This window comes from Eschrichtius robustus, chromosome 9 (genome assembly GCF_028021215.1).
Source record: "Eschrichtius robustus isolate mEscRob2 chromosome 9, mEscRob2.pri, whole genome shotgun sequence".
Taxonomy (NCBI): Eukaryota; Metazoa; Chordata; class Mammalia; order Artiodactyla; family Eschrichtiidae; genus Eschrichtius; species Eschrichtius robustus.
In genome coordinates this window covers 30914924-30927005 of record NC_090832.1, presented here as the reverse complement: position 1 = coordinate 30927005, position 12082 = coordinate 30914924, and the positions used below count along the sequence as shown (strand labels likewise).

Below are 12082 nucleotides of genomic sequence, written 5' to 3'. Positions count from 1 at the left end.
AACTGCCTTTTTAGCTGCCAGTGGAACTGGCAACAGGAAATCTCTACTTTGGGGAAGACACTTAGCATTTGGGCCTGCTGCCAGGATCCAAATAAGATACTGCACATCCAGGGACCAAGAACTTTCCCACTCTAAACAGAAGAAAGGTAAAGATCCACTCTTGCATCTACAGGACCAGCATCAACAGATCAGATCACTTGCATCAGGACCACACAACCACACGATTAGCTGAGGCCTGCTCTCTCCCCCAAAGAGGGAGCATAATCAGTCCTGTTGATTGCCACTTAGTATTGTAGCATTTCCCTCAACCCTCAAAACTCAACAAGTCTGGTCTAAGTCTTCTCCTGTTTTCTTTTATGGTCTCCTTTTCCTCCCTTTAGAGAATCAACCAATCAGCTACAAACTACCAGTTTTCCTCATCCCTTTACTCAAGCACCTAAATCTGAGAAAGTTCCTGCTGGTGAGATAACTAAGCTTCATTCATCCAAAGAGCTGCCACTGTTGGACTGGTTGGCATTTCCTTAGAGAAGGGGTGCAATGGTGATTCCCTCAGCTTAGTGCTGAACGAAGAATGAAAAGAAATTGTGAATGATGGAAGAGAAAGAAAAATTCAACAAGATTAACTATAGCTAACTTATTATTTCCTAAGCATTGTGTTTAGGACTTTCACATGTATTTTCTTAGTTGATTCTTCCACCAAGCTTATGAGGTAGGTACAACAATAATTATGATTTTTCAAATGAAGAAACTGAAGCATAATGAGAATAAGCAACATGTTTAATGTAAGAAAAGAGCTAAAATTTGAAACTAAATCTTAGAGTCTATGTTTTGAAAACACAAAACCATATTCTTGCTTCCCTGTATAACAAAACTAAGGACAGGTGAGCCCACTCAATTTAGAAAAACCAAATTTATCACCTTTCTGCAGACCCTGTATGAAGTTTCGCTAAACCCACAAGGAAGATGAGGAAATAGGCTTGGGATAACTACATGCATGGATCAAGGTAACACTGTCGAATAGCTTACACCTCTTCTCTCTTATTCTGCTAACAGTGATATCTAAAAGGCAACAGTGCTTGGCTCTCCTGATGATGAGATATGAGAAATAAAGGATCCAAATAACTGACTATACTTTAAAATATATGTATATAAACAGATAAATAGACAGCTAACTATAAACTGACTTAGCAGTGTACGATCTTTGCACACAGGCTACATCAACCAAGTTATTCTGATGTCTGCTATCCACATCAGTCTCCAGCACCTAGCCCAGAGCTAAGATGCACTAAAGTACTTTTGCTGTATACTTTTGAAAGCCCATTCAGAATTCCTAGTTGTATTGCTTAGAATAACAGTAACTCATTATCTATACCTGCACTATCAAGTGTTCAGATATCACATGTGTGGCCACTGGCTTGGATAGCTCACGTATGGAACATTTCCATCACAGCAGAAAGTTCTATTGAACAGTGCTCACCAAAAATCTCAATAATTAGCTTGCTATGAGAATATATAAACACTATAAAGAGAAAGACGGGAAGAGAGGATCAAGGTGCAATACTCATACTGAGAATCTTCTCAAGACTGTTTCTAAAGAGCACAGATCAAAGAACAAAGGGAATTTTAAAAAGAAATCTTGAGTGTCAAACATTACCCCTAGTTAACTACTGGACACAGTGTAGAATCCTTAAGATTCCCATTAACATAAATCTCATGCTCTATAAATCCTGTGGATAAAGCAACAGAAATAGTCAGTTTCCCTTTCTTAATGGTGAGCACCAGCATAAAGCACAGGACTTCCCTCCACCCTGTGCTCCAAAATGATAAGTTCCCTGAAGGGCAGGTTTTTTGTTTTCAGTTTTGGTTTTTTTTTTTTTTTTTTTTTGGTCTATTTTGTGGACTGCTCTACTCTCAGTATCTGGATATACAATAGGTGCTTAATAAATATTTGTAGAATGAATAAATGTACCTATTTCTTAAGAACACACACCCAGTCTGAGGGTAAATATTACCATTTCTAAGACAGTGAACTCCAGGGCCTTCTTTCAGATCCAGGATGTCCCAGGCTTATCGCTGCCTTGGACTATTGCTTGGTGCCATTTCCTCTCCCTGAAGGGCTCTTCCCATGATCTCCATGTGACTTGCTCCTCTTCCCCAGCAAAGTCTCATCACGTGCTAGAGACGCATTCCATATTCACTTTGATTTGAAGTGAGAAGTCACCATTCTGTCACTCTGCTGATCTAACCTACTGCATCATAGTACTAATCACCATTTAAAATGATCTAGTTAGTATATCATTTACTATCTATCCCTATCTCTGGAACATAAACATGGGAGAGACAAGGCTATCTTCTTTTTTTTTTTGAATGTTATCTTTTTTTTTATACAGCAGGTTCTTATTAGTTATCTATTTTATACATATTAGTGTATATATGTCAACCCCAATCTTCCAATTCATCCCACCACCACCATCACCACCCCTGCTTTCCTCCTTGGTGTCCACACATTTGTCCTCTATATCTGTGTCTCTATTTCTGCCTTGCAAACCAGTTCATCTGTACCATTTTTCTAGACTCCACATATATGTGTTAATATACGATATTTGTTTTTCTCTGACTTACTTCACTCTGTATGACAGTCTCTAAGTCCATCCACATCTCTACAAATAACCCAATTTCGTTCCTTTTTATGGCTGAGTAATATTCCATTGTATATCTGCACCACATCTTCTTTATCCACTCGTCTGTCAATGGGCATTTAGGTTGCTTCCATGACCTGGCTATTGTAAATAGTGCTGCAATGAACATTGGGGTGCATGTGTCTTTTGAATTATGGTTTTCTCTGGATATATGCCCAGTAGTGGGATTGCTGGGTCATATGATAATTCTATTTTTAATTTTTTAAGGAACCTCCATACTGTTCTCCATAGTGACTGTATCAATTTACATTCCCACCAACAGTGCAAGAGGGTTCCCTTTTCTCCACACCCTCTCCAGCATTTACTGTTTGTAGATTTTCTCACGATGCCCATTCTAACCGGTGTGAGGTAATACCTCATTGTAGTTTTGATTTGCATCTCTCTAATGATTAGTAATGCTGAGCAGCTTTTCATGTGCCTCTTGGCCAACTGTATGTCTTCTTTGGAGAAAGGTCTATTTAGGTCTTCTGCCCATTTTTTGATTGGGTTGTTTGTTTTTTTTTAATGTTGAGCTTCATGAGCTGTTTATATATTTTGGAGATTAATCTAAGGCTATCTTCTTGTAGAATCCACATTGCCGGGGACATAAGAAGATGTTCCACGAATGTGACGGTGATCACTCTCCTAACAGACGTGAGCATTCTCTACATAAACTACATTAACTGCATTCATTAGCTCAGCTCCTCCATCCATTAAACTATCATACCATTTGGGTTTAGTCCACAATACCGAGAATTATTTTTCACCCTTTCACACACACTAAACTTTCAAATTAAATAGAATTATGGCAAATCTTATTCAGACTTATTGCAGGTGTTTTATACAATTTCTCACCCAGCAGCACCTGGCTAAAGTTTGAGATCATAACCAAAATTAAGATTGACTTTGAGATGGGGAGCAGCAGAAGTAAAATATCTGAAGAAAAATGTAGATGTTAATGAGCTCACATGGTATCAATATTAACTCTGAAACTAGAGCATAATTCTTAACTAGTCACAAGTCTGAGACAACCTTCTCAAAGTGGCCTGCAAAGCAGAGGCCTGTCCACATCACAAGACACAGCTGAACACTACTATCAGTCTCTGCCCTGGGGGGATGACCAGGCCAGCCCCAGAAGAAACGTCCACCTCCAATATTACTAAACAGCACAGCATTTCATAATCATTTCCTTTTCTTCCAGAACCCGAGCAAACTTTAAATTATATATAATTATGGTCAGAATCTGTTGATCTGAATTAAACAAAAATTAATGTATGTCTCTAAGAACCAAGCAAATGTAAGAAACTTGAGAGTAAAAAAATATATAGCATTTGACGGGAAAGGCATTTTTTTTTTCTTTTTGTCTGAATTTAAAGAAAGTAACAACCTAAAAAACAAGAGGGATGGGGTGAGGTGGGGAGGCATCTTGGAATATTTTCTATATCTATAAAGGGCTTTATGCAAACCAACTAAGGACAGGTACTGAAAAGATCAAAGAAAGGCAGTGTGTCAAAGTCTCCAGGCCAAACAAAACCAACTACGATGAGCCTCCGAATAAACGTGTACGGTTCCTCTACTATAGAAATATATACCTTCAGTTCTTCTATATTCGGGAGGAGAACTTTAAAGCGCGTTTTCTAAATCCGTGCGTTAAAAAGAGGAAGAGGTCAATTCGTGCCCAGCCTGAGGCAGAAGCTGTTTTCCTGAGCTGGGCCGGAGCGGCTCGGGCTCCAGCCCCGCCCCGGAGCGCTCAGCCCGCCGGTGCGCCTGAGCGAGCGCGGCCGGGGCGGCCGGGGGAGGCGGCGAGGCTGCGGCGCAGCCGGCGCAGGGCGGGCCGGGCTGACTGGGCCGGCGGCACCAGCCGGACCGCACCGCGCACCCGCGCCGGCCCGGGGGGCGTGGGGAAGAGGGCGCTCCCGGCGCTGAGGCAGCGCCGGCCCTCCGACTCCCGAAAGCCTGCAGCTAAGCGCAGGGCGGCGACCACCTGACAACGCGCTCAAACAAGGTGGCGCGACAGCCACGGGGACACGCGCTTTCGGGGCGCCCAGCCAGGGACACCCCCTCCAGAGACTCCTCTTACCCCGACCTCCGCGGCTTCCTTCTCCTTCTTCGGCCCCGGCCACCCAAGGGCCCCAGAGTCGCCAGCTACGAGCCTCAGCTGATGGGTGGCGGCGCTGGAACGCCCACTGCGCATGCTCTCAATCCCTCCCTGGGAAGGAGGCGGGGATAGCCCCCCTCTTATTGGCCAGCGGGGTTGAGTGACAGCGGCCCTTTCCCGCCCCCTCTGGTTCTAAGCTAAGGAATAGGGGTTCCAGCAAAACTGCAAGGGAGGTAGTTTTTGAGGCCTGACGTGCAGATGGTGAACGCCTTATCCTGTGTGTAAAAAACAAGAGGAGGGAATGGAGAGCAGCTGTTTTCTTTATCAGGTGATGCCGGCCTCCGTAGACTCGTGTCTTCAGCCCGCCCCATCAACTCACGCATGTCTTGTTTCCTAACCCTTAACCGCAGTAGAACATATTCGCAAGTCCATTAAAAAATGCGAACGCAAATACGCAGTTCTAGCAGGAACAATGAGTGGAGTCATTTCCCTGTGCTCAGTTAGTAACCAAGTTTTCGTAGCACATTCAAGTCGTTCGACGCATCCTTGAAGGGCAGGAAGTAGTTTCAACAGGATTTAAAAAGAGCAGAGAATGTTCTCATGATAAATATTCAAACATAAAGTAATTGTTAGATAAAAAGCATCAGATGCTTCAGGTGAGAGAAAGAACAAATTAATTAGGCCTTTGTATTAAGGCAATAATATTTTCTGAAAGGATCATCAGGACATCAAAAGTCCAGATGGACTAAGGTGGAAAAAAAACTAAAACCAGAATGTTTTGGATTGGTACCACGTGAGCAAATTCTAGGTTGTTTGGAATTATACATACATATGTGCATAAGTGAGTGAGGTCAACCAACGATAAGAAACATAAGAGGCTCTCCGTTTATTTTTCATTTTTCTGCTTTTTTTTTTCTTCTATTTTTAAGAGACAAATGGGAACAAGAAAATTTTTCTGTTTCTCGTTTTTTCCAGAAGAAAACTGTGGTATAAGTAATAAGCAGCAACTTATACTTTGCCTCTGTGAAGAGGGGGCAAGAGAGAGATGGGCAGGCTGGCCAAACAGAAAGCACACACCCCATCGAAAGGGGCAGCATGATTCAGCTAGAGCCGATTGTAGACTTTTAGGAATATTGGCCCAATGTAATCAAGTTATGTTTTGTCAAGATACAGTGTAAATTCTAATTTTTATGTGAAAAATCTTTTTTTCAGTATCCATAAGTTTTTATAAAACATTCTGTGATCAAATAAAATACGTATTTCATCCTTTGTAATAGGCGATAGTTTCAGCCATAGAGCATTAAAGCTGGAGAAAGCCTACCAGAAAAGCTACCTCTAATTCCTCATTTCACAGATGAAAAAATCTGAAACCCAAAGAAATGTCATCAAAATCACACAAATAGGGCTGCCCTGGTGGCGCAGTGGTTGAGAATCTGCCTGCCAATGCAGGGAACATGGGTTCGAGCCCTGGTCTGGGAGGATCCCACATGCCGCGGAGCAACTAGGCCCGTGAGCCACAATTACTGAGCCTGCGCGTCTGGAGCCTGTGCTCCGCAACAAGAGAGGCCGTGATAATGAGAGGCCCACGCACCGTGTTGAAGAGTGGCCCCCACTTGCTGCAACTAGAGAAAGCCCTCGCACAGAAACGAAGACCCAACACAGCCATAAATAAATAAATAAATACATAAACCCAAAAGTTAAAAAAAAAAAAAATCACACAAATAATTATGAGAAGCACAGATCCAGATGACCTAATTCAGAACCTTGATTTCTTCCTACCATATAATTCACTCAGCACATGTTCATTGGGAATCTGCCATGTGCCAGGGACTGTGGCAGGCACTGCAGATATTAAGATGAGTAGGATACAGTATTTTCCCTCAGGTTGCTCAAGGAGTGAAATCCTTCCCAGAACACTGCAAGAGATGCTGTGATAAAGATTTGTACACAGCACAGAGGGAGCCCAGAGATGAGGACGACTTACTGTGGAGTCAGGGACCATTCCAAAAGGGAAGTGTTAATAGAATCCTGAAAAATGTGTAAGACTTCACTGGGAAGACAAGATGGGAAAGGACATTCCAGCAGAAAGGAAGAACACATAAAACTTCATAAAATCACAGGCAAGTGCAAACTCTCCGGGATCTCTTATCATTTTCATTAGACTAAAGCAGAGTGGGTGGAATGGAGGGGCATGAGACTAGAAAGTCAAGTGGAGTTTACATAATGAAAAGCCTCTATATCATGTTAAATGAATATCTAATAGGAGTTAAACTATGAAAGCAAACGTGTGATGTGCTCATAATTCCATGCTCTGAAGAAACCTTTGGAGAATGGGGGAAAATAAAGGGAAATAAAAGTGAGAGAGAGAGTTTTGACCACGTAGGAGGCTGTTGCAATGGTAGCATCCCCCAATTAAGAATCTCCCCAATATCAGAGATATTGAAGGACTGTAGTAAGGCAAATACATTGGAGAAGAGGAGGTGAGGACTGCTTTGAGAAATATTTAAGAAGACTTGGAAATCAATTAGATGTAGAGAGTGAAAGAGATGACTCCTCTTTTTAAGACACAAAACTGAGCAGAACATGATGTAGCTGAGATCTAAGATTGCTGATAAAGCAATTGCAGTTTGAGGATGGAGGTGGTGAAATGAGGGAGCAAAGTGACAGTAAGTTTAGCTTGGAATGTGTTGTGTTGAAGATTCTAGGGAAGTGAGACTCAGTTTGAGATGTCCAGTGTCCTACAGGTACTTGAGAATGTGATCTGGAGTTCTGGATGGGGTTCTGGTTGGAGTTACGGGAAGAGATTAGCTCACTAACTCTAAGGATGCGATGTTGTGGACTTCCTGTGTTTAAGGGAGGGCAGAGGAAGAAAAACCCTGAAAAGGAGTAATCAGAGAGATAGGAAGTAAACCAGGAAAAGGTGTAGTAGAGAATGAAGGAAAATATTTCAAAAAAGAGGGAATGGTCTATGATAGCACATGTCACAGAAAGTTCAAGTAAATTAAGAACCGAAAGTTGTGCATTGGAGTTGGAAATTAGGAAGTGGTTGGTAAATTTCGGAAGAGGCATTTCAGTCATTCAAGGAACTATCATGCAAAGAATTTACATTTACGTAGTGTCTGCTGCACTTTCCAAACATCCTATCATGTTTGATAGAACCCTGGGCTGTGAGAGGGGACATCACGAAGCACTGTTGAAGAACTGGAGGCTTGGTGGTCTCTTCAGGTCACCCTGCTAGTTACTGACTGAATGAGGACCAAAGCTCAGCTGTCTGAATCCTCCTCCTGGGCTCCTTCCAATTTCTCATGTTTCAAAATATGAGTGGATTTCTTCCAGGTCTTTTGAAAACTATGAATAAGATTTCACTCCTTTGTATTCAAGTGAAAAAAAAATAGGTATAGTTTAGGTAGCCCTGCAAAATTTAGAGGTACAGAGGATATATGAATTCCAGAAGAGTTCCTGATATTTATGGTATCCCACCTGAGCATCAGCCTGCTTCTTAGTGAAACTTAGCCAGGTGCCTTGAACACAGCAGGGATCAAAAATTCTGCCAATTTAACAGGTGATCATTTCACTTCTCCCCAAAGAAATCCTTTATACTTGCAAGAATTCCCTATGTCTGAAGGCTTGTGATTTGGATTTTTCAGAGCTAGTAATTTTGGGAATTTGGGTCTTCTTGGAAAGAATTCGAAGGGCAATCAGAAGCAAGTCTTTGAGTGGGAATTGTTATCTGCATACTTGTGTCCTTATTAACATAAATACCACCTAAATAACCTCTGCCATGTAGGCTAGGGAACTCTTCACTGCTGTATCTCCAGTGTTTGGAATAGCAATTCTAGCAAATAGGAGACAATTGCCTGTTCACATAATAGCCCCTGAACTAAAATATTTTTTTAAAGGCCCACCGTGTGATCTTGTGGGACAGCCAGAGAAGTAAAAGACACAAAAAGGAAAATACAAAAAGGCAAGGAATTTATTGATAAATGAGAGGTACAAGTGTACCTGTGAAAGTTTGTTTTTGATTATAATGTAGGGGAAAACCACAGCTGTTTTAAGAAATCTGTGCTAGATTAAAAGGCAGTTTAGGAACTTCCCTGGCGGTCCAGTGGTTAAGACTCCACGCTTCCACTGCAGCGGGCCACAGGTTTGATCCCTGGTCGGGGAACTAAGATCCCACGTGCTAAAATTCCACATATTGAGCAGCGTGGCACCCCGCCTCAAAAAAAAGTCAACTTAAATTAATATCTAATAAACTAGAGTTTGTTCCATTGTGCTTTGTTTTTAAGCACCTCTCATCTCCCTCTGCAGTCTGCTTGTTTTCTAAGACCACTCTGTCCCTAGTTATATGCGAAGCACAGAGCAGATTTTGCTCTCACTTTTAAATATAGAGCTAATAGGAATCCCACAGAAGTCTTACATGGACCATCATAGCATGACGATTGGTATGTTCATCTCTAATTTTACCTCCTACATATTATCGTTGTGTGCCCTCTTCTCTCCGTGTCCCAGTCCACTACAATACCTTCCTCACTGGCATCTGTACCTCCAGTTCTACTCAACGTCATTATCTTCAAAGCCACCACTGAGTATTTGAAGCGCAAATCTGAAAACATCACTCCAGGCTTCATGCCATCACCATGATTGCCACATGCCCCCAAATGTACTTCTTAAAAATAAAAGTGCTGGGGCTGGTCAGGGGTGAAAGGTTGTGTAGACTGGGGGGAGGAATCATAGAAGGGCATCTATAGAGAAATGTCTGGAAATCTTATTACGATGCCTTCCTGAAGATTCAAGATGCATGTTTATAAATTAAATGCTCTGAGAAGTGGTTCGGTAAAGAAACAAGTATAACTTTCTTTAACCCAGTATTTTCTGAATGTATTTGACCATAGAACTTTTTTTTATACTTACTGGCTGTAGAGATCTACATGGTATCTATTATGGAAAACATTGCCCTGAAAATCAAATCCAAGCCCCTTATCATGGCATATAAATAGGGTGATCATACATCCAGTTTGCCCAGGACAGCCCCAGTTTAGGCTGGTTTTTCTAGCCTTCTGTCTCTGAGCACTCCCTTTCCTTCTCAAAAGTGTCCCAATTCAGATGATACATTACATGGTCACCTTATGTAAAAGGATCTATGTGATCTGGATTCTGCCTTTCCCTGCACCAAAATTTATGCTTTGGAATATGCTAGCGTAAAGAACTTCTCCATCTCTTTCTGCTCCCACTTCCTTCCCACCAGCTCTCCAAACCCACACCAGGGGTTCCCTTATTTCTGTGCTTTGCTCTAGCAGTTGCCTTTAACTAGAATGCACTTTCTTCCTCCTCATTTTTAAAGTAAACTCCATTTTAGAATAATTGTAGACTTACAGAAGAGTTGCAAATAGTACAGAGTTCCCTTATACACCTCACGCAGATTCTCCCAGTGTTAACATCTTAACATAACCATGGTGCATTTGTCAAAGCTAAAAAATTAACATTGGCATAGTCGTTTCAATTAAACTATTGATTTGGATTTCCCTAGTTTTCCACTGATGTCCATTTTCTATTCCAAGATCCAATCCCACATTGTATTTACATAGCATGTTTCCTTTGTCTCCTCCAATCTGTGACAGTTTTCTGTCGTTCCTTTTTTGTCATGAACTTGACACTTTAAGAGTACTGGTTAGGCATTTTGTTAGACTGTCCCTCAATTCAGGTTTGTCTGATGTTTTCATGATTAGACTGAGTTACAGATTTTTGAAAAGAATACCAGGGAGGTGAAGTGTTCTCAACATATCATTTCAGAGGATACATGATATCGGAACGATCTGTCTTCTGGTGATGTTAATCTTCACACCTTGGTTAAGGTGATGTCTTTGAGTTACTATTTTTCCATTTCTATGCTATACCCATTAGAAGAGAATCACAAAGTCCAGTCCACAATCAAGAGAAGGAGAATTGAGTTCTACCTCCAGAAGGGAGGAATATTAAAAATTTATGAACATATGTTGAAACTACCACAAGAGCTAATAAATATTTGCACAGAGATCCTTTGAGGCTAAACCATCAGAGGCCACAGTTATTATTATGGAAAGAAAAAAATTTCAAGTGGATAGTTATAGAAAGTACCTCTCACATCAGATGCTTGATAATAAGAAAAATTCTCAGGCTCCACTCTACCTAATTTCTTAGGCAGAAACTAAGAAACTGCTGTGATTGCTTTTCTCAACTTCATGTACATAACTAATTTTGTTTTTGTAATTTTGCCTTCTTTTTCTAAAGAAAGATCCTGACCGTGAATGTTTCATCTAGCTCTTTACACTTTTGAACCTCAATTTTGCCTTCGTGTATTCTCTTCTGGTATTGCCATACTGCCTACCGCAGTTATTACTGTTGTGTTCTAAAGGTGATTTTCTATTTCCTTCAATTCTTCTATGAGGAATATTTGTCACTTCTCCCAAATTTATTTATTTCTTCAATCATTTATTTATATCACTATGAATTTATGGATTTTTATTTTGTTCTTTAGGTTATAATTAAGTTACCTCTCCACCATTTCAGGTTTTTTCAGGTTGGTTCCTGTGTCCTTTTGGCAGACACCATTTTTTTTTTCCCTAGCACTTCCTTACTAGTTAGTATAACAAGATGCTCCAGGCTTATCTTGTATCTTCCTTGTTCCAGCTCTAAAATCAGTCATTTTGGTGTGGACTCATTGTTCCTTTTACCAGAAAATAGTATTTAGAAACCAAGATCTGGGCACTAGCCTTCTTATTGCTACTGGGGTGTCATTGCTTCTGTGCCCTCTCAGTGGACAGGACTAGGAAATAAATGTCTGTGTATTAGCTCATGTATGCACATGTATCTATAAGTTTATCTGACTTTATTGAATATATAAATAAACATGAGTTCATACAGTTATTCCAACTCTCATCCAGTATCACAGCATTCATTCTAGCCTTCTCTGCTTCCTTATTGTTGTTTTTTTTATATATAAATTTATTTATTTTATTTATTTATTTTTGGCTGTTGTTGGGTCTTCATTGCTGCATGTGGGCTTCTCATTTTGGTGGCTTCTCTTGCTGCAGTGCACGGGCTCTAGGCATACGGGTTCAGTAGTTGTGGCGCACAGGCTTAGTTGCTCCGTGGCATGTGGGATCTTCCCGGACCAGGGATTGAACCCGTGTCCCATGCATTGGCAGGCGGATTCTCAACCACTGCGCCACCAGGGAAGCCCTGCTTCCTTATTGTTAACTTCCTCTTCTGACAGTGAGGAACCCAGCCCCAGTATCTGTCATCAATTACTTATTTGTATAATGTAAGG

At 41.1% G+C, this 12082-nt stretch overlaps 1 protein-coding gene across 1 annotated transcript in view; it reads right to left on the bottom strand.

Annotated features, from left to right (window-relative positions):
* Positions 1-4855, bottom strand: part of STX7 (syntaxin 7) — a 46508-nt gene extending 41653 nt beyond the window's left edge. The window contains exon 1 of the mRNA XM_068551121.1: positions 4759-4855. The gene's annotated coding sequence lies outside the window, so the exon portion shown is untranslated. The remainder of the gene's footprint in view (positions 1-4758) is intronic.
* Positions 4856-12082: the final 7227 nt, after the last annotated feature.